Below are 25,272 nucleotides of genomic sequence, written 5' to 3' on the forward strand. Positions count from 1 at the left end.
TATGTAGATGACATGATTGTAAAATCAAAGGATCGCCCAGGACATTTGGTAGCCTTAAGGAAATTTTTTGAAAGGCTAAGAAAATACAACATGAGGCTGAACCCATCTAAGTGTTCTTTTGGAAGTCTATGGCGATGATACTTGAACTCTATACTTCGACGGAGCCTCAAACCAAAAGGGATGTGGCGTAGGGGTATTATTAGTATCACCTAAAGAAGAACATATTCCAATCTCCATAAAGCTAGATTTTGACGTTACCAACAACGCTACAAAATATGAAGCATGCGTGGTAGGCCTCGAAACAAAGTTCGCATTAGGAGTAAAGAAACTTCGAATATTCGGAGATTCTTCATTGATCATCAACCAAATTTCCAAAAGATGGAAGGTAAGGAGTGAAAGCTTGGCCCCTTACCAAACATACTTGGAAACTCTCACGAACCAACTAGAAAAGGTAGAGTACACATATCTACCTAGAGAAGAAAATCAATTTGCCGACGCCTTGGCAAGACTAGCCTCAATGGTTAGGATTCCTATGGAAATCGAGCAAATGCCTTTAACGATAGAAAAAAGGCATAAACTGGCTTATATTCAAGCTATAGAGGATGATGAAGTGATCCAAGAAGAAAAAGAAGAAGAAGAGCCTTGGTATACAGACATCCTTAACTACGTCACAAAAGGAGAATATCCCCTCCATGTTGACAAAAGAGCAAAACGAGCCTTAAGACTTTTGGCTTCCCAATATGTGCTCATAAACGACAAGTTACACAAAAGGGTACCTAAGGGTCAAGCTCTGCTATGTGTAGGAAAAAAGGAAGCCCAAAGGGCTATGAGAATAGTCCATGAAGGAGTATGTGGAACACACGTAAATGGCAAAATGCTACTCCAAAAGATAATGCATGAAGGGTATTATTGGACTACCATGAATAGGGACTGTCATCAATATGTCAAAATATGCCCTAAGTGCCAAATATACGCTAATTTACAACATGTTCCTCCATCTCTTCTTTAAACCTATACATCGACATGGCCATTCTCAACATAGGGAATAGATATCATTGGAAAAATTACTTCTCCGGGAACAGGAGTTCATGAATACATCTTAGTAGCAATTGATTACTTCACTAAATGGGTCAAAGCAGCATCATACATAAAGCTCAATGCAAACACATGTAGCACTCTTTATTGAAAGAAACATTATTTGTCGATATGGAGTCCTACATGAAATGATAAGTGACAATGGAACTCACTTTCAAGCAGAATGTGAAGAATTGCTACTAAAGTATGGCATTCAACACCATCATTCCTCCCCATATAGACCTCAAGCAAATGGTGCAATTGAGGCAGCTAATAAAAATTTAAAGACTATCATTGAGAAAATGACAGAAAATTACAAGGATTGGCCTAACAAACTCCACTTTTCTCTTTGGGGTTATCGCACGTCAATTCGCTCGTCAACAGGAAATACGCCATTTTCTTTAGTTTATGGAATGGATGTCGTACAACCTAAAGAGCTAGAAATAACTTCCTTACGCATTGCGTTGGAAAGTAAACTCGATGAAGTTGAATGGACTAGATCAAGATATGAGGAGCTAATTCTACTCGATGAAAAAAGACTAGAAGCTCTACATCATACGCAATGCTATCAAACTTGTATGGCTAGACACTTCAACAAGAAAGTCAAGACAAGAAACATCAAAGTAGGAGACTTAGTGTTAAAAGCATTAAGGAAAAATGTTTTGGATCCAAGAGGCAAATTTAGGCCCAATTGGTCTGGATCATATATTGTCAAAACCATCCTATCAGGAGGTGCTGCAAAACTAACTGATATGGATGATAATGAATTCTCAAACATGACAAATCTTGACCAACTTAAGAAGTACTACCCATAATTACTTGAGTTGGATAACTCAAGAGAGCTACGTTGGGCTTGATTCCTTAGGAAAGGATACGTAGGCAACCCTTATAGGGTGCGGCCAATTTAATTTTTTACAAATTTCGCATCCCAGCATTGACAAGTCAACTCAGTACAATCGGCGCGAAAAATGCAAGACCAACGCATCCCAGAATATCTGTCGCTTGACGAAAGACATCAGCGTCGGCCGACAACTGTAGCGTTTGGTGACAAGATGTAGCGCCAGGCGACAAGCAGTAGCGTCTGGCGACAGACTTAAAACTACGACGCCAATTTTTCTGCGATAATCTTGGCAAAGTTCGATGTATCTCGGAAACTTTTTACTTCCGTACTCGAATAATTTTCAGAAGGTTATTAAAGTGTTTTCATTGCTTTAATAAAAATTAAATGTAAATGTTGAATTAATTTAAAAAGCTAAAAATTTCATCAATAAAATAAAGTAAAAAAATTACATTATTGATGGAATTTAAATAAAGCATAAAAATAATTTTACTTGAAAATTAAAAATGAAAGTAAAGCAATGCTCTAATCTCTCTTTTCTTTCCTAGCCCTCTTCCAATTCTTGTCAGCATTTTCTTCATCATCCATCACTTTTGCTAGCAAGCATCCCTTAGAGGATCTGCATTTAATCTTGGTGTCGATAGTTTCCCCTTTAGTCATCACTCCATGTTTCTTTTCTACCCACACTTTCTTTTCTGCAGAGTCCGCTTTTTCTTTTCTCCTTGCTCTTAGTAGTATTTTTCTTCTTAGGCATAACAGGAGTCTTGAATTCAACCTTTTCACCTAAGCGTTCCTTAACAGGAGCTTTCTTGTCTCCAAGACGATTCTTCACATTGGTCTTATTTTGAACTTTGTTCTTGTCCTTTTTAGATCTACCACGTATCCATTGCTTCACATATTTACACAAAGAAGGAGGAACCTTTTGGGTAACAACTTCCCATAAAGGCCTAGCACTCCAATTATTATCAAACCTCTCCATGTCTTGTGAAACAGGAAATTCATAAGGGCGACGAAGATCACCAGAAGGAATGGTTTGAGCATGGCCATACTGTCTTTTTACTCTACAGGGATAATAAAAGGTCAACTTTGATAAGCTAGGAAGACGGCAAAAGGGTTGTTTGTTGACACCAACCATCTTCTCAATTTTCTACCAAGGAATGACCCACTTGATTGTAAAAATCACAAGAGGCAAATATTTTGCTCCACTCCTGGCGGCCTATATTTATGGAAAAGCTTTTCTTTCGCCTTACAAAGCAATTTAGCGTATATTTGTCAATATTATCCGGAGGACTAACTAATTCTAGCTTCTCCATTAGCCACATCTGCAAAAACTTAATGCAAATAATTAGTATTACTATACAAAAATATGTGTTTTTGATTTTTGTAATTAAAAATATTATTTTTCTACCTATAATAAAATTGGAGAACCTCAAAGAGGTGCTTTTGGATTTTTCTTTAATTCATCTAAACTAAGCATAGTTTCTCCATCAATTAAAGGAATTGGATTCCTCCCTGACTCAATTTGTTCAATGACAGATACTAAAATTGCTTGACCCTCACGAATATTACCACTAGTGAGGAGATATTGACTAAACATGCAAAAGAGGAAAGCTCTCCTCCTATAAACATGAAAAGATTCGGAAGGCGGTCTATCAAAATAATGACGTGCAAATTCTTTCAGATTGACTACATTCCCATCTACGATATTTGTTAGATCCTTGTCCTTAAGATTAAAGAAATGCTCAAAGTCTTCATAATAATATTCACTCACACTAGGAATTACCGCAAGAGCTAAAGAAGAGAAGCGTAGAATGGCACCAAATTCTTCCGGTAAAGGACTAATTTAATCATAGCCTAGTCTAAAGCAATGGGTGTCTGGATCCTAATATTCTAAGGCAGTAAGAATAAAATCTATATCTATGTCTACCCCCTTAATATCATAAATACCTCCCAAGTGAAAAAAGTTAAGCTCTTTTCTCTCCTTAGCAGTCAAAGATCGGCACCACTCACGAGTAAATTCACTAAAACTCTTAGACATGATTGCTTGATGAGAGTTAAAACTATAACTATTTTTAATCTGTTCGAAATATACAAAATCGATAGATTTGGGGGCTATTTATGCACGAAACTGTTACAATTCGAATCCCGAAAGGATTCGGAGAAAAAGGAATTAGTGCCGGGCGACAGGTGCAGCGCCTAGAGACAAGGCCTGTCACCTGGCAACAAAGTTAGCGTCTGGCGACAGAAAGCCGACACGACGCCAGCTTGACGCGCTATGCAAACCGTGTTTTTTCCGACTATGACTCGATTTTGTACATTGACTTTACGGTTTTTTGACCCCTTATCTCAAAGCCTTATCCAACATTATCTCAAACACTTTCTTTGATTAATTTGAGCTTAATTAATTTTAGGCTTACTTTAGTCAAAGTTTATTTTTTATTTTTTACTTTTTCTCTTTTTTTTTGGGGGAGAAAGTCGGATACCCTCCATCGATAATAAAAATGACGGAATTTTTGTGCAAAATTGTCAAAGTTAGTCACAATTTTTCACACACTCACACGCAAAGATAAAAAATGCAGAGATAAAATAAGCATAAACAGATAAAAATTCGTATAGAGTCATATGATACAAACTAGCAAAGTCCTACGAAGTCAAATAAAAATAAATACAGGTACAACTACGGTGCCGGAGGACGTAAATGGGGAGGAACTCCCAAAGTGTCAAAGAACAATGTAGATCGTGGGGTATGCTCCTCACTAGCTCTAGGCTCACCCTGACGCTGAATCGCTAATGGCTGAGGCTGCTGCGACGACGAGCCAACCTCGTACGTCCCACCATCCCCTATAGGAGACGATGTCACGCCTCCTTGGCCTGTCGGCCTAACATGCGCACCCTTAGACGAAGAGCCCGAACCCTCCGATCTCTCAGTAGGAGCCGCTTCGACCGGCCACCCTCGCCCCTGGAAGAGGTACGACGACGTCTCGAGCCAGACCCGGATCTCTCTCTGCTAGCCTCGGGTCTCGTTCGATTATGTGGAGGAGGAATAGGCTGCCCCTGCAAAAATAAATCAAGTCAGATGCAAAAATAAACAAATAAAACATGTGATAAGGATAAGAGAAATACCTCTGTAGCAGTGTCGTCACGACGACAAGAGGCTCGGTCCCTCAATCTCACCAGCTGGTAGCGAAAGGCGTCCATACCCCTCGCCATCCTCGTTACTACCTCGTGAGTAAACTATCGAGAGACAAATTTAGTAACAATCAAAGATATATAAGTAAACAATGAACAAATGACTCACCCAAGTCTGATGCCGAGGTATCGACTGCTCGATGAAACGATTTTTTGGAGGAGCCAGTGGAATCATCTCCTCAACCGGGCCATACATCCCCTGATAGGTGACAGATACGGGGGGAGGAAAGAACTCTGCACGCGTATCCTGGCAAAACAAATCCAAATCATTAGTATCTACCTAGAGCTATTTAAAGGACAAACACAAGAAACGAGGAATACCTCTCCTCCCTCTAGCAAAATAGGTGGTGGAGCCAGAAGTAGCAACAGCGTCTCCCCATAACACTTCTTCGCTCGGGCGTGAGTCCTCCATGGTGTACTCGCTGGTGACCTACTCGCCAAAAGTCCTCAATCTAGTCTGGACAAACATATGCTGAGGAGGACGAGCAGGAACAACAAAAGCCTCCGAGGAGTGTTGAATAGCCACTCCCTCACTTAAGTACACTACCGCATCATACGTCCCCGGAAAGTACCGATGTTGAGTAGTCTACTGCGCAGCAAGTGCAGGAATGACCAGTCAGCCCACGGCCGAAACTCTACGGCAGGCTCCTACAAAACGTATATTCATGAGATAAAATCCTACAAAAGATATTAAGAGACAAGTATTCAAAGAACATACTGAGAGGATCAATTCTCGAACACGAGGATTAGTAGCCTGGTCATTGAGACGACCTCCCCAACAGGTATCAACGGGGAGCTCGCGAGGCGAAGGTCCCGCCGGCGCAAGAGACGGAAAATACTTGTAGAACCAGATCTACGAGGATAAAGAAGTGTCAATAAACGCTAATGCAAATCTAGAGCTAACCTTAGTAAGGAAATAAAGTATACCTCTACGAGCCTCCAAAAGCTAGAGAGCGCGATATCTCTCTAGAAGGAACCAAGACGAATGGAAAGTCGCAGTCCGACTAAGAAGTCCGCATAGGCCAGGCTGGCCCAATCATATGACTCGACCTTGTGAAGGTCGTCAAGAGCAGGCAAGTAGTAGAGTAAGACTCGACTACCTATGTGAGGAGAAAAGGTCCCTGACAGCAAGATAAGAGAAAAGATGCGCACCTGCTGCTCTGGGGTGGTCGCACCATCCTGAAAAGTCGCCACGAGCGTGAACCGGCGGATACATCGAGAGCTGAGATGCGTCGGCTCAGCCTTGCTACAAGCCCGAATAGTGATAGGGCCCAACAGCTCCAGTACCACTGGAGCAAAGACTGTGATCTCGCTATCAAATGAAAGCGCGACCGAAGGAAACTCCAACCCTGTGATGAGACTGAAGTTGGTAGGGGTAACAGTCAACTTACCCCAGGGGAAATGGAAGGTGTTGGTGGTGTCCCAAAATAACTCCACTAAAGCTTGAACCACGTAACGGCTCAACCTGAAAGAATATAGAGCTCGAGTAGCTCAGAGCAGAGGAGTCAAGCCACAAGACTCCCACAATCTACGCAAACCGTCATGGTTGCGAAAGTAAGTATCGTACAAGGAACCGATAGCGTCGTTGCCAGAACCATGGCTACGAACTCTCCCACTATCAATCCCACGACGAACGCGCTCCGAGATATGGAACTCGGGCGCAATGTACAGAGTGTGCTCGTCCCACTCTGGGAACTCCCCTAGATAAGAAGAGGTCCCTACGCCGGCATCAACGGGATCGTCCTCCCGATGAGCCTCCCTGGAATGAGAGCCAGAGCCGCGTCATCTAGTCATGCTATATTATGCAAAGCAAAAGTAAATAAAAAGGTTCTATAGTATCTAAGGTTCGCCTAGTCGCATGATACTATGTTCGCAAAAAACATAGTACGTAGTACTAAAACAGAGAACAATTTCAATACATGCAGAAATAACATTTCTTCAGCGATCAAACAATTTCTTGCAATACTATGACAAATATTGTGACAAGTTGGACAAGAATAGCTAGCAAAAATGCGAAGAACAAGCCACATTGCTCTCACGAACTCAAGAGGCTCAACGATGGCAATTTGCTCGTTTCTTCACCAAATTGAGTCAAACAAGTCTCAAAATGATCCCAAGGCAATATATAAACATAATCAAGCAATTTCATGGCTTAAGATTCGACAAACAAAGCAAATTAAGCAATATAAGTTTCAAATTTCTAAAAAATTCGTGAACAAAGCATGCAAAATTCAGCAAAACCGAAGTGAGTTTGAAGAGAACTTACATGGATCGAGAAACTAGATGAAATAAGCTTCAATTTGCAAAACGTTTGAGCGAATTTGGTTGACAAATGAGCAAGAACGACTAAGTTGAAGGATTTCGCGAAATCGAGCAAACAACAACAACAACTGCAAAATGAAGAAGAAAGGGGTTTTATTCGAAAAACCTAACATCAGTGCCAGACGATAAGCTTGTCGCCAGGCGCTTATGCCTATCGCCTGGCGACAGAGTTGAATCCTGGCAACAGCACGTATCAGCATTGCGTTGGTGCGGCGACAGGATGTGTGGCCCCCATAAATGATTATGCGGACTTTATACGTCAATTTCGAGTTCCTTGGTAGGCAAGTTAGCTCCTATAAGCAATTTGACATGATAAATAAATCGGCTCGATTACAATCACAACACCGAAGTAATGGTTCACAAATAAGACAAAGCATCGAGGTACCGACTCATTCACAAAATGCGCCGAGGTACTTGCACAGCAGCAAAATCAGCATCTATAAAGCAAGCACTTAGGATCAACAAGCGGTGCTCTTCGATAACTTTCCTGGGGAAGGTTATCATCATGAAAACAGAAGATGGCTACAAGCAGAGGTCTTTGACGTGTTCCCAAGGTAGAGAGGAGATTGTCTACAGCGGTGAGGCACAGCCGTTGCGAGGTATATCAACAACTGAAGATAGCTACAAGCAGCGGACTTCGACGATGTCCCGAAGCAGAGAGGAGATTATCTATAGCGGCGAGGCACAGCCGTGGCGAGGTACGGCCACAACCCTGAAGATGGCGAGGCACAGTCACATTCGACGATGTTCCCGTGGCACTGTGGAGGATTTTCACAAACAAATGAAGATAGTGAGGCACTGTTACCTTCAGATGGCGTTCACGAGGCACTATGGAGGTCGTCACTAACAAAAGCAACAAAATCGGTTACTTCAGAGACGTGTGCTCGACGGTGTAGGATACGCGTTTCTTAACTCTTTTATTTGTTTAACTAACGCTAGGTTGCCGGTATTGGCGTTACAAGAATGATTTAGGATTGCAGAACGTTCAGAATCATTCTCCGTCCCTATCGCTACCTTAACTTTCGTTTTCGAAACTTGCGTTTCTCCAAACTCAGTCAAAGTGGGGGCTTTTGTAGATACCCAAATGTGACTCTCCAAAACCAAACCCAGTAATGAAAACCTTTCACGTCATTTGATTATCGAATGAGGTGAAAGTGTGAAAAGTCTTGTGATGCAGATGTTTTTATTAAAATATCTCTCTTTCCGTTTTTGAAAACATTTCTTTTCATACACTATTTATGAAAATAGCCAGTCCAATTTAGTTTAGTCCATGATGAGGGTCCAACAATAGTGTAGTAGGATTGGGCTCGAAAAGAGCTTTCCAACAATATATTATAAGCCCAATTTCGATGAATAATGAGGAAGTTATGGATTAAATTAAATTGGGCTCGAAATGATTTTTATATGCGGTCCAATGATCTAGAGGAGGGCCTATTAATTATTATTCCTAAGGTTATTAGGATTGATTTTAATCTTCTAGAATATTTAGAAGGTTCTCTTTTTTAATTCTAATGGAATTAGGATTGATAATTATATTTTAAAGAATTTTATTTGGAATAAAATAAGTGTTTTATGACAAAACCTGATTTTAATCTGATAAACACGGAATTTGCTGCTTAATCATATTAAGAAGAGGATTCCGCATGCAAGCGCGTTTTATCTATTAATTAGCGCCAAACGATAATGTCTGTTGCCTGGCGCTAACATCTGTCGCCTGGCGCTAATCCTGTCGCCTGGCGCTGATGTCTGTCGCCTGGCGACAGATGCCAGTTTTATTCCAAGTAGGACTTGATTTGTTTCCGGACTATTTTCTATAAATAGGGGTTGTATCTCCCCGTTTTCCATTAACAATCAACAATCAACCATCAATCTCTGTCTATTCTCTCTCTAAAGCTAGAAGCTTTCTCTCTCTTCTTTTTCTAAACCTTCCCTATTACAAAATTCCACATTCATTAGTTCTAGACACACCTAGCCAAGTTCAAAGTTGCCTTCGCCCTAGACTTGAAAGGTTGATAATTTCTGAGGGTTTGGTCCCAAATCTCTATTTCAATTATTTAATTTAATTGTTTGTTTTATTATTTTCCTTGAAGTTACTAACGCGTGTATTTTGTTATTAGAAAGAGATACGAGGCGTCGAAGTAAGTAATTGCTTTAATTGTTATTTTGATATAGAAATCATGCTTTGATTATTTTGATTCCTAGTATCATGTAAGGATGCTTTTATTGATTTCTAATATCATGTATGATGCTTCCTGTTTCTTTCTTATATCATGTTAGTGTCTTGTTAGGAATAAAGCTTTAATCTTTAATGTTTAGTGACATGCTAGGGTTTGTTATTAATCTTGTTAGTATCATGCCTAGGATCTTGCTATTATTATTAAGCTTTATTGAGATTGAGAATATTATTATGGTTGATGATTTTTGTTATTATGTTGCTTGATATATTATTATTATTATTGTTGTTGTTGCTTGATCACACCCTCTCTTGCAGGTTTAAAGGGATTTTTTACTTGTAATCACGCTTAATAAGATAATTAATAATCTTGTTTAGGCTAATATGATTATAATTCAAGTGATCACAAATAATAGATTTGTTTGTGCATTAATATTCAACCAACATAGATAAACAGGTTTAGGGTTATTTTATTGGTTGTATGTTAGTTAGAAAGCGCGCGTGAATACGAGAAGAATAAAGTAGAGCCCTATTTAGGGCAGGTTCAATCTCTTTTAGGTTGGATTTGTACCTTCATCCCCGAATATCCAGTCATGGTTCTAGACCTATGGAGTTAGCGATATCATGGATCGTGAAGGGGTGTAACCTTCACCCTGTGAACGGTTTACAGGTTCCTAAAACTTGTTGGCGACTCTTTTACTCTAGCTTCCTTCCCTTTGGACGCCACCTTGCTTAAGTGTATGATCACAGTGGGGCTCAAGTGTGGGATGCTTGAAATATTCCCTACAATCCTCAAAGATTATCCTAAAAAAAATAGGAGATTATATCCTAATTACTAGCCAATCACAAAATTTAAATCAATTATATCCTAAAATAATTATGGGATAATCATATTATTTAAATCAATATTTATCTTTTTGGAATATGCTCAAAATATCCTAAAAAATCCTATCCAAAATTAACAACTTTAATTATGGATAGTCATCAAAATTAACAAATTTAAATATGGATAATATCAAATTTAACAACTTTTGAAAGATTTGATTTTATCCCAAATAAAAGATTTTATTTCAAAACAATTCTATTTTATCCCAAAATACATCATATTTATCTGAAATATTTTAAAATAAAAATAATAATAAATTTTTCTTTTTTTTGAAAAACTGTGCACCAGCCACTATGGTGTGGCCAGCTTAAGCCGGCCACGATGGCCGTACACCTAATGGTGTATCTGCCAAAGCAGCGGTGCAGTAGCAGCGGCAGCAGTGCCGCGCAACACTTTGCACGGTGCTACTACTACTCTTTTACTCTCTTAAAATAAATATACTTATGACGATTTTTAAATCTCTTAAAATATTCTCATAGGTCGATCCATTATGAATCTAAACCAATACCTGTGCAAATGATTTATGACAATCGTGTCCTTGTTGCACAAGAAACGGTGCTATAAATCAAAGTACACACTAATCTCATGTGGTCATTAATCTTCCATCGTTTAAATGACCTCGATTAGGGATAATTCTCAATTATAATATTCAATGTTCACTTAATAGGTGTTTCTTTATCCAAGACTGGTCTTGATACCCTATTTTGAATATTCTCATAATTAAATGGACTCAATATTTAATCCTAAACCACAATTAAATAGAAAACGGAGTGATACAATTTCATGAAATTAAATTACTCCAAAGCCTGAATGGTTCATTTTAGTCTCTTACATTAAAATGTTCAAAATTGATTAAAACACTAAACAGGGAAATCAAAGCCAATCTCTAACGTGCCTGATTCCTATTGCCTCAACGTGCTTGTTATGCTTCACTTGAGGCAGAGATTTAGTAAGTGGATCAGCTACATTGTCATTCGTTCCAACTTTACAAATTATGATTTCACCCTCTAATTTCCATTCTCTTATCATGTGAAATCGCCACTTGACATGTTTGACCTTCTGATGTTCCCTTGGCTCTCTGGTCTGAGCAATAGCTCCATTGTTGTCACAATAGAGGGCTATTGGACCCTTGATAAAGGGTACAACATCAAGTTCACCAATGAACTTACGAATCCAAACTACCTCCTTGGCCGCTTCAACAGCTGCCAAGTATTCGGTTTCAGTTGTAGAATCTGCAGTTGTGCTCAGCTTGGCACTCTTCCAACTAAACGCTCCTCCATTTAGACAGAACACATATCCAGACTGTGATTTGAAATCGTCTATGTCTATTTGGAAGCTTGCGTCGGTATAACATTCAACAACTAATTCTTTTGAGCCACCATATACATCTGGCCTAGTACATATCATGGCATACATGATCGATCCAATTAGCGAAGCATATGGAATCTCATTCATCCTTTCTGCTCATTAGGTGACTTAGGACACTGCTTCTTGCTCAAGGTTATGCCATGTGACATGGGAAAGTGCTCTCTCTTGGCCTCTTCCATCCTGAATCGTGCCAGTACCTTATCAATATAAGTACTCTGGCTCAATCCAATCATCCTTTTCGATCTATCCCTATAGGTCTTGTTGCCCAATATGTACCGAGCCACTCCCAAGTCTTTTATTAAAAAACATTTTCCAAGACAGGCCTTTACAGACTCTAACATCGGAATGATGTTTCCAATGAGCAATATGTCATCGACATATAAGACTAGGAAGGCAATGTCACTCCCACTGACCTTCTTGTAAACACAAGATTAATCTAGATTCTTGATAAAACCAAACTTGTTGATGGCTTCATCGAATTGTAGATTCCAACTTCTGCAAGCTTGCATTAGCCCGTAGATGGACTTTTTAAGATTACACACTTTCTCAGCATTGTTTTGGTCGACAAAACCTTCAGGCTATGTCATGTACATAGTTTCTTCCGAAATTCCATTGAGGAAGGTGGTTTTGACGTCCATCTGCCATATTTCATAGTTGTAATATGCAGCAATCGCTAGGAGGATCCGAATGGATTTAAGCATTGCGACCGAAGAAAAGGATTCATCGTAATCAATACCATGAATTTGCCCGTAACCTTTTGGTACCAGTCTAACTTTTTAAATGAATACATTTCCATCTTTGTCGATTTTCAATTTGAAAATCCACTTACATCCGATAGGTGTGTAACCCTCGGGTAAGTAAACCAAGTCCTAGACTTTATTTTCAAACATGGAATCCATTTCAGATCTCGTGGCCTCTTGCCATTTAGTATAGTCGGTGCTCGCCATCGCTTGCTTGTAGGTTGTCGGTTCGTCTCCATCCATTACCAGGATGTCCTGATTCTCGGTTAATACAATACCAAGATACCTATCAGGTTGAGACCTTGGCCTCTGCGACCTACGCAGGGTAACAGACTGAGCATTTGCATTGTCGGTTTGACTTTGCACATTTTGACGAGCGTCAACAGATGCTTTTTGAGCACTTTGACTATCAATCTGATTTTGTTGCTCGTCCTCTCGAACTTCATCGAGTTCGATTTTCCTCCCACTTGTCATTTTAGAAAGGTTTTCCTTCTCCAAAAAGACACCATCACGAGCAATAAACACTTTGTTCTCGGATTTATTATAGAAGTAATACCCTATGGTTTCCTTTGGGTAGCCCACAAAGTAAACCTTGTCAGATTTCGGGTGAAGTTTGTCAGAAATTAATTTCTTGACTTATGCTTCGCATCCCCATATCTTTAGAAAAGACAACCTAGGAGGTTTCTTCGTCCATAGCTCGTATGGAGTCTTTTCTATAGCTTTTGATGGAGCACGGTTCAGTGTTAGAGCCGCAGTTAGAAGTGCGTGTCCTCAAAAAGAGATATGAAGATCACTAAGACCCATTGTTTATCGTACCATGTCCAACAAGGTTCGATTTCTCCTTTTGGATACTCCGTTCCATTGTGGAGTTCTTGGAGGACTCAATTATGAAAGTATACCCTTTTCTTTCAGATGGTCATCGAATTCTTGGCTCAAGTATTCACCACCTCGATCCGATCGAAGGGCTTTGATTTTCTTGTGAAGCTGATTTTCAACTTCACTCTGAAATTCTTTGAACTTTTCAAACGATTCAGATTTATGTGACATGAGGTAGACATAGCCGTATCTACTATAGTCTTCTGTGAAGGAAATAAAATATCGATGGCCATTTCTTGTGGTGGAGCTCATTGGTCCACATACATCGGTGTGCATTAGGCACAACAAGTTACTTGCCCTTTCTCCCAATTTGGAGAATGGCTACTTAATCATCTTGCCTAATAAACATCCTTCGCAATTTTCAAACGATTGTAAATCAAATCAGTCAAGAACACATTCCTGTACTAGTTTCTTGATGCGTTTGATGTTAATGTGGCCAAGACGACAATGCCACAAGTACGTTTGATTTGACTCCATGGTCTTAGCTTTCTTGGCGGTATTATTAACAATATAAACTTGTTTGTCTAATGAAAGCACATAAAGACCATTTTCAGAATGTGCAATACCATATAAAACATTATCGAGATAAAACGAATATTATTCATTGTCCTTTAATTGAAACTCTAAACCTTTGGCGTCCAACACCGAAATTGAAATAATGCTTTTGTTAATGTTGGGAACATAAAAACAGTTTTCAAGTTCCAAAACTAGCCCCTAGGGCAAAGACAAACTGAGAGTTCCTACGGATACGACTGCAATTCTGGCTCCATTGCCGACCCGGAGTTCAACCTCTCCCTTCGCTAGCTTCCTAGTGTTCCTTAGTCCCTGAGAATTGGAACAAAGGTATGAGCCACATCCGATATCTAATACCCATCATGTTAAGCTAGTGAAGTTTAAGTCTATAACGAATATACCTGATCTAGAAGCAACGGTTCCGTTCTTCTTATCTTCCTTGAATTTGAGGAAATCTCTCTTCCAATATCCCTTCTTCTTGCAATAGAAGCATTCGGAATCAGATTTCGAAGATGCTACCTTCTTCTCCTTTGGTAGCCTTTGACTTTGGCGGAAAGGTCTTCTTCTTACCCTTCCCCTTAAAGCCTTTCTTCTTCTTGCCTGAGAGTTTGAACGGCTTGCCCTTTTTTTTATCATGATCATATCATGCTTCCGCTCATCCTTGAGCGTTTTCTCGGCTTGGTTCAACATACCATGAAGCTCGGAGAGGGTTTTCTCCATGTTGTGCATGTTATAGTTCATCTTGAACTGATCATAGCCTTTGTGCAGCGAATGGAGAATATAATGATGTCAATTGCCATCTCGGTTGAATATCCTGCGTCAAGCCTTCCCATGTTCTCAAATAATCCTATCATTTTGAGTACATGTGGGCTGACTAACTCTCCTTTCTTGAGCATGCTCTCAAGGATCTACCTGTGGGTTTCAAACCTTTTAGTTCGGGCCTGCTCTTGGAACATGTTCTGCACCTCAGAAATGATCTCAAAAGCTGTCTCGTTCTCAAAGAAAGTCTTCTGAAGGTCAGGAGACATTGTGGCCAACATGATGCATTTGACATTCCGATTGGCAATTTGTCATCGATTTAGGGTAGCCTGAGTCACCTCCTCATTGTGAGTCTCGGGAATTTCCTCATCAAGGACATATATCTTTTGTTCTTGCATGAGAACTATACACAAGTTCCTTTGCCAATCATGAAAATTTAAACCACTCAACTTCTCCTTATCGAGAATTGAGCGCAACGAGAATTGGTTGTTTGAGTTATTTACAGACATTGTTCTACAATTGAAAGAACTTGAAATGAAAAACCATTCATAATACTTAAATAAGATTGAAATCATGCATATTAATGAAACTTATTTAAATGTCTTATTTACACATTAAATTGTCCCCATTTGGTGAAAATAAGTCGATTCGAAGATCCTAAAAAACAATGAGTGGTTAAGCATGCTTTGGCTTGTTTTAACACTTAATATTCTAAGGTAAGCAACTCTTTGCTAATGGCTCCAAGCCACTCTCGGTTAGATAAATTGTCGCATCTAATGCTCTCTCAACAACTTATTCGCTTTGCCACAACATGTTAGGACTCCTTCACTCATATCGTTGAGTGTATCCAAAACCAACTTGCATACCCGGTATGGCTTACGTATCTTAGGGAGTAACAGTGATGCCTCGCTTTAGCGTAGCTCATCACTACTCTCAATAGGTCGGTAAGTGTTATTTTGGAATGGCACATTTTACTCAATATTTTAGGGTTTTAGGGTTTCTATGTTGATTGATTTAAGTGAACTTAATTAATCATCACAACATTTAAAATCCTAAATATTAAGGTACAAAAATATTCAACGGTTCGCAGACCGTATCTTGATCTACAAAAATACGAGACGGAATGCAGTCTGTATTTTCTATCCTAATTGGGTCCCACTAGTTGCCATTTTTATGAAACCTGCCGGAGAATATACATTCCACTCATCCATTCCCTATTTGTGAATGGCCCATGCATTTTACAACGATAAACAACAATGCACAAACACGCGTAAACTAGTAACTAATTTAGGTTGTTAATCCGATTAACGCGCTTAATTAAAATTAGTCAAAAGTTGTTTAACCAATTATGTAATTTAGCGCAATTAAAATTGAAGCTCCCACTAAATTCCAAATCCATCTTAATTAATCCAATTAATTAAGCCGGTAAACCTAAAATTTTGCCAATGCCACTCAAAATTGAGGCCTAGCCTCCAAAATTTTAATTAAAATTAATAATCATATTTAAAGTAATTCAAATAAATAAAACGGCCTTAACCGCAAAATTAGCATTGCCTTAAAACCCGGGGCTAAAGTGCCAAGTGTGGGGTTGTGTGCATCGTGTCGCAACCATGTAGCATACCCCACATGCACTCCCTGCAACAGCACCAAGCACGCACACATACTCCCTGCCCATAGCAGCACGCACCTCAAGCCATGGGAGCACAGCAGCTGCTATGCTTGGCTGCGGCTTGCTGGCTAGCCATGGTGCGCCATGCTGCTGGTCAGCAAGCAGCAGCCACGCCACTTGGTGTATGGCATGCACCAAGCGCACCAACCCCTTGGCAGCCACATGTGGGCTGCTTAGCAGCCCGGCTGGCAAAGGGTGATGTGCCTTGGTTTGCGTGCCGCACTCTCGGGATTAAACCTAAATTTTTTGCGTGACTTTAATTAATTAATTCCAAATTAATTTTAGAATTAATTTAATGAGCAAAATGAAAAATTATAACAAGTCCAACTTAAATAAAATTTATCAAAGTGCACAAAATCAAAATTATTCCCAAGAACTATTCTTTAATAAAATTAGTTCAACTTGGTGCAACAAAATAAATAAAGGCAATACTCACTATTAATTTAATTGATTTAAATTAATCATGAGATTTTTACAAAATAAAGGGGAGTTGGAATTATGAACATAAAATTCAAATAAAGATTCTAACTTTAACTTGTGAATCCTTGAAAAATTATATCTTCCAATATGAAGATATATGAAATTTCTATCACAAGATTCAAACTTTATGATTCCAATCAACTTAATACATGATTAAATCAAAAGTTCAACAAAAAATTCATGGAATTTAGTAACTCAAAGTTCCAACCACATAAAACAACTAAAAATTGGATCTTTAGTACTTACAAGCCTCAAAGAACAAAATTTTCACACTTAATGCAATGGAGTTGCAATTATGTGAAAAAATAACCAATCTTTCAAGCACTAATTACTACAATGTAACCATTCTTAAAGAGGTAAAAAAATGTAGAAACATTAAGGAAAGAACCATATACATAATCGCCATAAATATGCCATTAAGATTCAAGGTTAAAATATTAAAAAAATTTCGTCAAAACGAAAAACCCTCGAATAAAGGCATTTATGGTCAAATTTTGGTCTTTTTTACAGTCCTAAAAAGGTAAAAACATTTCCAGAACGCTGTTTCCACCAAAAATTCACTTTTTTTGGGCGAAAATCTGGGTTCGGGGCCAATAATCAGCTTTAAAAGGGTTTAAAATTTATAAACCCGAGCTACTAATTTAATTAGCAACAACCAAAAAAATAAATCATTAAAACACCATGAAAATGGTTTGTTATAAAAATAAATGAGCAAGGCTCCGATACCGTTGTTGGGTTTCAATGAGTCCAACTCACTGCGTAAATAAAACCCGAGCCCAATAACAAACTCACAATTAATATAACAAAATGCATAAATAACAAGAATAGAGAAAAGACTAAATTACCCTTGTAGCGAGCTTTGCTCAACCAGAAACAGCTCTTACTTGAGAAAAGCCGAGCCTCACAAATGGCAAGGACCTCCAACGAAGTCCACCCATAACTCGACCCGACCGGTCTTCTACTCAGGGGTTAGCCAAGTCTGACCAAAAAGACTACTCGAGTAATTAATGAGCTTATAGGTTTTCTATCAAGGAGAGATGCCTAATTGAGCTCTTACTCAAGTGAGTTTTCTTATATCCTAAGTTGGGTATTTATAGGGAAACTCAAGTGAGAAATCCACTCTCCCATCAATGTGGGATAGTTGGTAAAATCAATTTTCTCCTTTAATTTTTAAATCAAAAACAAAAAAAAAATAGCCAACAACTAATTAATCGACAAGTGGCATACTAAGAGGAGGGGTTAGGTAAGGACCATAAGGGAAAGGGGGGGACCAAACTCGATCCCTAAGGCTTTCAAGAAAACCGGCCAAAAGCTCCCACTTGCCCCAATAGCACACTGCCACGTGGCAGGCCAAGCCAAGGCACCCAAGCAGCCCAGCTGGCGCTTGATGTACGGCTGGTCCTGCTGCTAGCATGGCTGGGCGTAGCACCATGCGCGCCATATGTGCTGGCCTGCTACTAGCATGCTGCGGTATGGTTGCTGGCTAGCGCGCCATGCGCGCTTTGCTGCTAGCTGGCCACAGCTGCCACGCATAGGCTAGCATGGCTTTCTAGCCATGTGCTGGCAGCCTTGCTAGCCATGGTGCGCTAGCACGCACCAGCCAGCCTTGGCTCGGCTTGGTGCGCTTGCTAGCCACCTTGGCTACACCAAATTCCCCTAACACTCCGTTTTCTCTGGCATTCCGATGCTAGGGGTATTTCGGTAAATTGTTAATTAATTAGTGATTTTACCGTCTCTTCTTTAATTAATTCGACTCGACTTGCAACGCTCGGTTTCGACACTCTTAGCTCGATTTCCATCGTTTAAATATTAATTACTCGAGCGACTCATTAATTCCTTCCAAATTAAATCATCATGTCAGATCGTTAGTTGCTTGGGTGTGACCCGAAGGGTTCTGTTAAGATTAAGCTGTAATATTAATTATGCATTAATATTACTGATCGGAAGCGGCCTCCACCTAGGCATTCCGATCACTTAAACTTACTGAATAAATAGCATTTCAATAGCTTCGAACCCTCTATCGGAATAATACACTTGTTTGAAGGACACCATTCCTATCAACATCGTCTTTCCACTCTCTACATGCTTTCTCCATGCATACCACTCCCACATTCTTATATGATCTCTTCCTATCTATTGCATGTTGAATTGAGTTTGAGTAAAATAATTAACAATAAGTATCCATGACTTCCCTTTCCACAGCACTTGGTCAAGGAGAAAAGGGCGTTAAATTAAGGACAACACTTTCATTCAAATATCACTATTTGATAAACCGATTCGACAAAAGAGAAAAGCTAAGAAGAAAATGGCAACTAAGGAAGAAGTCAATGAACTTAGGCAAAACCTTGCTAGTTTAACTGAGATGATGAAGACTATTGCTCTTCAAGTCAATGACCCTGCGGCGAAACAACAACAGATGTAGCGAATGGAAGAAATTTTGAGCAAGCTCTCCAATGACTATAAGTTCTAGGGGATTAGCTCCCAAGGGGTCTCAGTGGACAAGGAATTTCTTCCATAAAAGTTCAATGCCAATGACATCCATAAGTTTAAGCCAACCGATAACCCTTACTTCCATTTGAGAGCTTGCGAAACTATAATGAATATTAAGGGAATTGATAGAAAAGCTTTCCACTCATTGTTTTCACTATCTTTAGAAACCATTTGTCAACAATGGTTCTTTTCCCTAGACAAAGAGAAGATCTCTTCTTGGAACTCTATAACAAACACTTTCATTGATAAAAATAAGTGCAACATCCAAGTTGAAACTGACCATAGCGAGCTTGAGATGTTAAAACAAAAAGCGAACGAAGGATTCACTTCCTTCTTTAACAAGTAGAGGGAATCTTTTGCTAGGATGGTAGAAGTTCCTATTGAAAAGGAATCTATGAGGATGCTCATCATGAACCTCCAGGACAAGTACCAAAGGTACCTGAAATATCACTGCAATTTAAACACTTTCAAAGCTTTCTATGATATAGGTATTGATATTGAAGATGATCTTGCAAAACAGAAAGTTGCTAACCATAGTAACAACAGTGTCTAGAAAGGAAAGAAGAACGATAATCCTTCTTCTTCCGAAAACACCTACTCTAGTAACAATGTTATTACCTTTGACCTTAACGAAGTGTTAGCTATGGATAACCAAAGACCTAAGAAGCAACTAAGGAAAGAGCTCAGCCTATTGGGATGAACTACAATACCGCTTTCGATCGACTCCATGCCAACGGACTCATCACTCCTATTGGACCCCTTCAAGATCCAGCACCCAAAAACAGGTCACCGAACTGGGATTCTAACGCTCATTGCAAGTACCATTAGGTAGAGGGCATACTTTCGAGAGTCGTTGGAAACTAAAAGAGGTCATCCAATATTTTATCGATAATAACAAGCTTCCCATACCTCCAGCTGGCAAGAAGGCCGAATGATGATAGAGCACAAGACACGAGGCGAGCTTCAAGGACAAGATTTCGTGACCTCTTTTTCTATTTTCTATTTTACTCCTCCTTTCTCCAATAAGTCTAGCATAGGCATTCTTCATCTCCCTCATTAGATTTATTAAGAGTTTGTTGTTTATCATCTTCCATTTTAATAAAATGAGCATTTATTTGTTTGCATATGATCATTGCATTGTATTAAAAAAAAAAAGTAAATAAAAATCGTTGGATTAAGCACAAGGTATACTAATGATTTGAGGCACCCCTTGTAGCCATATCATATCAACTTTACCCCTTTCGAAAAATACAATTCTTTTTTGATAAAACACTTTGAGTCTCGTCTAATGATTGGCTATTCTTTTTTAACCCACATCTACCTAACCTTGGGATGGGATAGTGTGCAACCTATGCAATTTTCAAATACAAAAGCTTGAGTGATTTTACCTAGATCTCAAACTTTCAAAAATTCAAAAAAGAAAAAAAATAATAAAAGTGTGCTCGGTACCGTTCCTGAGAAGCATGAATGTCAAGTGAGTGATAGACCGCATGATCAAGGTTGCCCATACTTATCAAAATAAAAAAAATGCAAAAGCAAAAAAGAAAGAGCAAAAATATAAACAAAAGAGAGACTTTAAAAGTGAGAAACCTCAAGCATACAAATATAAAGATTCAAAAGCAAGGTTGCACACCTTAGGGGCTTATCTAGGGTCTTAAGCCTTTATCCTTTTTTTTATTCGACCTTTAGCCTAACCAAGTTATAACCCTTAAAAGACCTCTTTGAGGTATACACACACTTGCGCGAGGTTCGGCTAGAGCTACTTTCGGCCTGATTCCTAAAGGATACGTAGGCAACCTCACATTGGGGGTGCGGCCATAATAAAATGCATTTACATACATATTTACATGCATACATGATCATATCAAGGGATCTCCAATGTTCATCCCTATTCATTTAGAGCTAGACTTGGGGGCTTGATCCCTACATCATTAGCTTACCTAGCCTAAGAGTCACCATTATTTGACTCTTCTCAAAATATTTTTTCCACAAACTTAGCCCTTGCGGTTAAACTGTAATGTCACTTTCACACAAATCACAGATACATGACCAAATAAACCTTCCCATAGGAACCCTTTGTCATGAAGTCTTAACACAACGTCAAAGCATGCATGCCTCGTCATATCAAAATTACTCATCACTTGTAATCATCATTGCATCAGAAAGTATGAACTGCTTAGCCTCCATGCCTAAGTTACCTAAATACTTTCATCATCGAGTCAACAATTGAGATAGTCTACGATGCTACAATCCTTGCACCATGAGATACAACATCGACGCATACATTGACTAAGCTCATTCAACATGCAGCATCAAACATTTAAACACTTCACTTCTTTCTTTTCACATCTTTCTTTTTCGGGAGGAAGTCGGTACCCTCCACAAAAATGACGGAAATTTTTTGTTTTTCTGCATTTTGAGTCAAGCACATTAAAAAACAATGCACACACGTGTCATATCACATCGAGTAGAGTCTACACACATGTGTCAAAACACATTAAGTCATACAAGAGTCAAACACACTAAACCTTGAGTCAACCTCAAGTCAAAGCAATTATAATGTCAAGCATAACAAACCTTAGGTCAACCCTAAGAAAAAATTAAGAAAAGTCCTATAGTCCAAAACATAGATGCAGGTGCACTAAGTCCTAGACGGACAAGTGATCTTTACAAATATCTAAGGTAAAAGACGCAAGTTGTTTCAAGATATGACAAGCTATCACTTCCCAGGCGTGAAAATGAGAGAATTTGACAAGATGACTCAAGGTGTAGTGGTCTTCAATAATATCCCCTAAACATATGGAAAATGTCACCTTAATTTGAGAAGACGGCTCAAGGCGTAGTGGTCTTTGACAACATTCCCTAGGATGAGAAAGTTGTCACCCGATTTGAGAAGATAGCTCAAGGCAAAGCAATCTTTGTTGGCGTTCCCTAAGATGTGGAGGTTGTCGAACAAAACTACTTTGATTCAACAAAAATTGATTGAGTCTTGAGGCATGGACAACTTATACAACAAGTTTCTCCACGCGAAGAGACCCATAATTATCGGACAAGTTTTCCCAAGACGAAGAGAAATTGTCAATTGATGCACACTTCCTAAGGCGTAAAAGTTGGTGATTGCATCCCAAGGCGTCGGTATTTAGTGGAATTTCACTTGCGAGCTACTCAAGGCGTAGGAGCTCACGACAGGACTCTCAAGACATGGAAACTGTTTAGCTATTAAGCTTCTTAAGGCATGGAAAATCATCATTCAGAAGACTGCTCACGACGAAGGAGTCTACGACATGTTGCCCGAGGCGAGGAAATTTATCATCATTCATTTGTGAGTTGCTCAAGGCGTAGAAGCTCATGATAAGAATTCCCATGACGTGGAAAACCATCATCCAATGGATCGCTCGAGACGTTGTGGTTCACAGTAAGAATTCCCAAGGTGTGGAAGACCATCATTCAGTGAATCGCTCAAGACGTAGTGGTTCACAGTAAGAATTCCCAAGGTGTGGAAGACCATCATTTAGTGAATCGCTCAATTGTGGTGGTTCGCGATAGAATTCCCAAGGCGTGGAAGATTATCATCTAGTTGATCGCTCGAGGCGTAGTGCTTCGCGATAGAATTTCCGAGACGTGGAAGGACGTCATAGCAAAAAAATTGAGGACAACTACAAGCGAAGCAGTCTTCAGCGATATTCCCCTGACTTGAGGAAGATCGTCACAAATGCAAAAACGGTTACCTTAGATACGTGTACACGACGGTGCAAGATACTCGTTTCTAACTCTTTTATCCGTTTAACTAACGCTAGTTTGCAGGCATTGGCGCTACAAGAATGATTTAGGATCACAGAACGTTCTGAATCATTCTCCGTCCCTATTGCTATTTTGACTTTTGTTTTCGAAACTTACGTTTCTCCAAACTCAGGCAAAGTGGGGGCTTCTGTAGACACCTGATTGTGTCTCCCCAAAAACCAAACCCAATGATGAATATCTTTCATGTCATTTGATTATCGAACAAGGTGAAATGTGAAAAGTCTTGTGATGCGGTCGTTTTAATAAAAATACTTCTTTCTGTTTTCAAAAATATTTCTTTTCGTACTCTATTTATGGAAAATATCCAGTCCAACTTAGTTTTGTCCATGATAAGGGTTCAATAATGGTTTAGTTGGATGGGGCTCGAAAAGAGCTTTCCAACGATATATTATAAGCCCAATTCCGATGAATAATGAGAAAGTTATGGCCGAAATACTAAATTGGGCCTGAAATGAGTTTTATATACGGCCAATGATCAAGTGAATGGCCCATTAATTATTATTCCTAAAGTCATTAGGATTGATTTTAATCTTCTAGAATAATCTAGAAGGTTATTTTAAGTTCTAGTGGGATTAGGATTAATAATTATATCATTTAGAAAATAGAGAATTTTATTTGGAATAAAACAAGTGTTTTAAAAAGATTAAATCTGATTTTAAAAGATAAGTACAGACTTTAATTAATCTAATTTAATTAGATTAAGGATTCCGTATGGATTTTAGATAACGCGTTCTCCATTGCGAAACGACAGGACCCATCGCGTCGCAATGGAGCCTGTCGCGCCGCGATGGAACCATCGCGCGGCAATGGACCTTGTCGCGTCGTGATGGAAGTAGTTTACTCCGAATCGAATTTGATCTCTTCTGATCGTTTCAAGATTATTTTCTCTATAAATTTTTAATCACCAACAATCATCATGTTAGTATCATGCCTAGGATCTTGCTAATTTTATTATGCTTTGATGGGATAGAGATTATTATGAGGATGATGATTTGTTGTGTCAATATTATTATGTTGTTTGACATATATTATTGTTATTGCTTGATTACGCCTCTCTTGAAGGTTTAAAGGGAATTTGTACTTGTAATCATGCTTAATAAGATAATTAATAATTTGATTTTAGGCTAATATGATTTTAATTCAAGTGATCACCAATATTAGATTTATTTGTGCATTAATATTCAACCAACATAGATTAAACAGGTTTAGGGTTAATATATCGATGGTATGTTAGTGAGAAAGCGCACATGAATATGAGAAGAATAAAGTAAAGGCCTAGTTTTAGGGCAGGTTCAATCTCTTTTAAGGTTGGATTTGTACCTTCATCCCCTAATATCCAGTCATGGTTCCAGACCACTATAGAGTTAGCGATCTCATGGATGGTGAAGGGGTGTAACCTTCCCTTTTGAATGGTTTACAAGTTCCTAAAACTTGTTGGCGACTCTTTTACTCTAGCTTCCTTCCCTTTGGACGCCACCATACTTAAGTGTATGATCACAGTGGGGCTCAAGTGTGGGATGCTTGAAATATTCCCTATACACTTCAACTAAACAACAAGATTTAAAAGGAGCCTAAACCGGTCGTCCAAATTATCTTATTAGGCGTTATATTCAATTACATATTTCCTTTAAACATGCAATATGGTGATCATAAAAAATATAATAAAATGGCTTAGCTGCGCCATTATACTTGGCTTAAGGATGGAACCTCGGGTCAAGTATGGATTCCTTAGAGTGCTTAAGGGATGTATTATGGAAGAATAGGGAAGGCTAGTGTTTAGGCTAAAGAGAGAGAAGAGAATGATTTTTGTGTAGCGAGAGAGAGAATGATTTTTGGTGCCCCGAAACTTCAGAAATCAGGTTTGTATTTATAGAGAAAAAGAGTAGGGTGAAGCACGGAACCCTAGAAGTGAAGCCTGCGAAGAAAAAACCCTAGAAAATCACCGTGTCAAGATACACAGTGCTGTGACACGTCAGCAAACACCGTGGCGCGGCATTTATGCCGTGATGCGGCAAATTTAGTTTTTTACGTCTCTTTAAAACTATGATAACTTTTGATCCATAACTCGGAATAAAGCATATAATATATCGTTGG

This window comes from Chenopodium album, chromosome 18 (genome assembly GCF_948465745.1).
Source record: "Chenopodium album chromosome 18, dcCheAlbu1.1, whole genome shotgun sequence".
Taxonomy (NCBI): Eukaryota; Viridiplantae; Streptophyta; class Magnoliopsida; order Caryophyllales; family Amaranthaceae; genus Chenopodium; species Chenopodium album.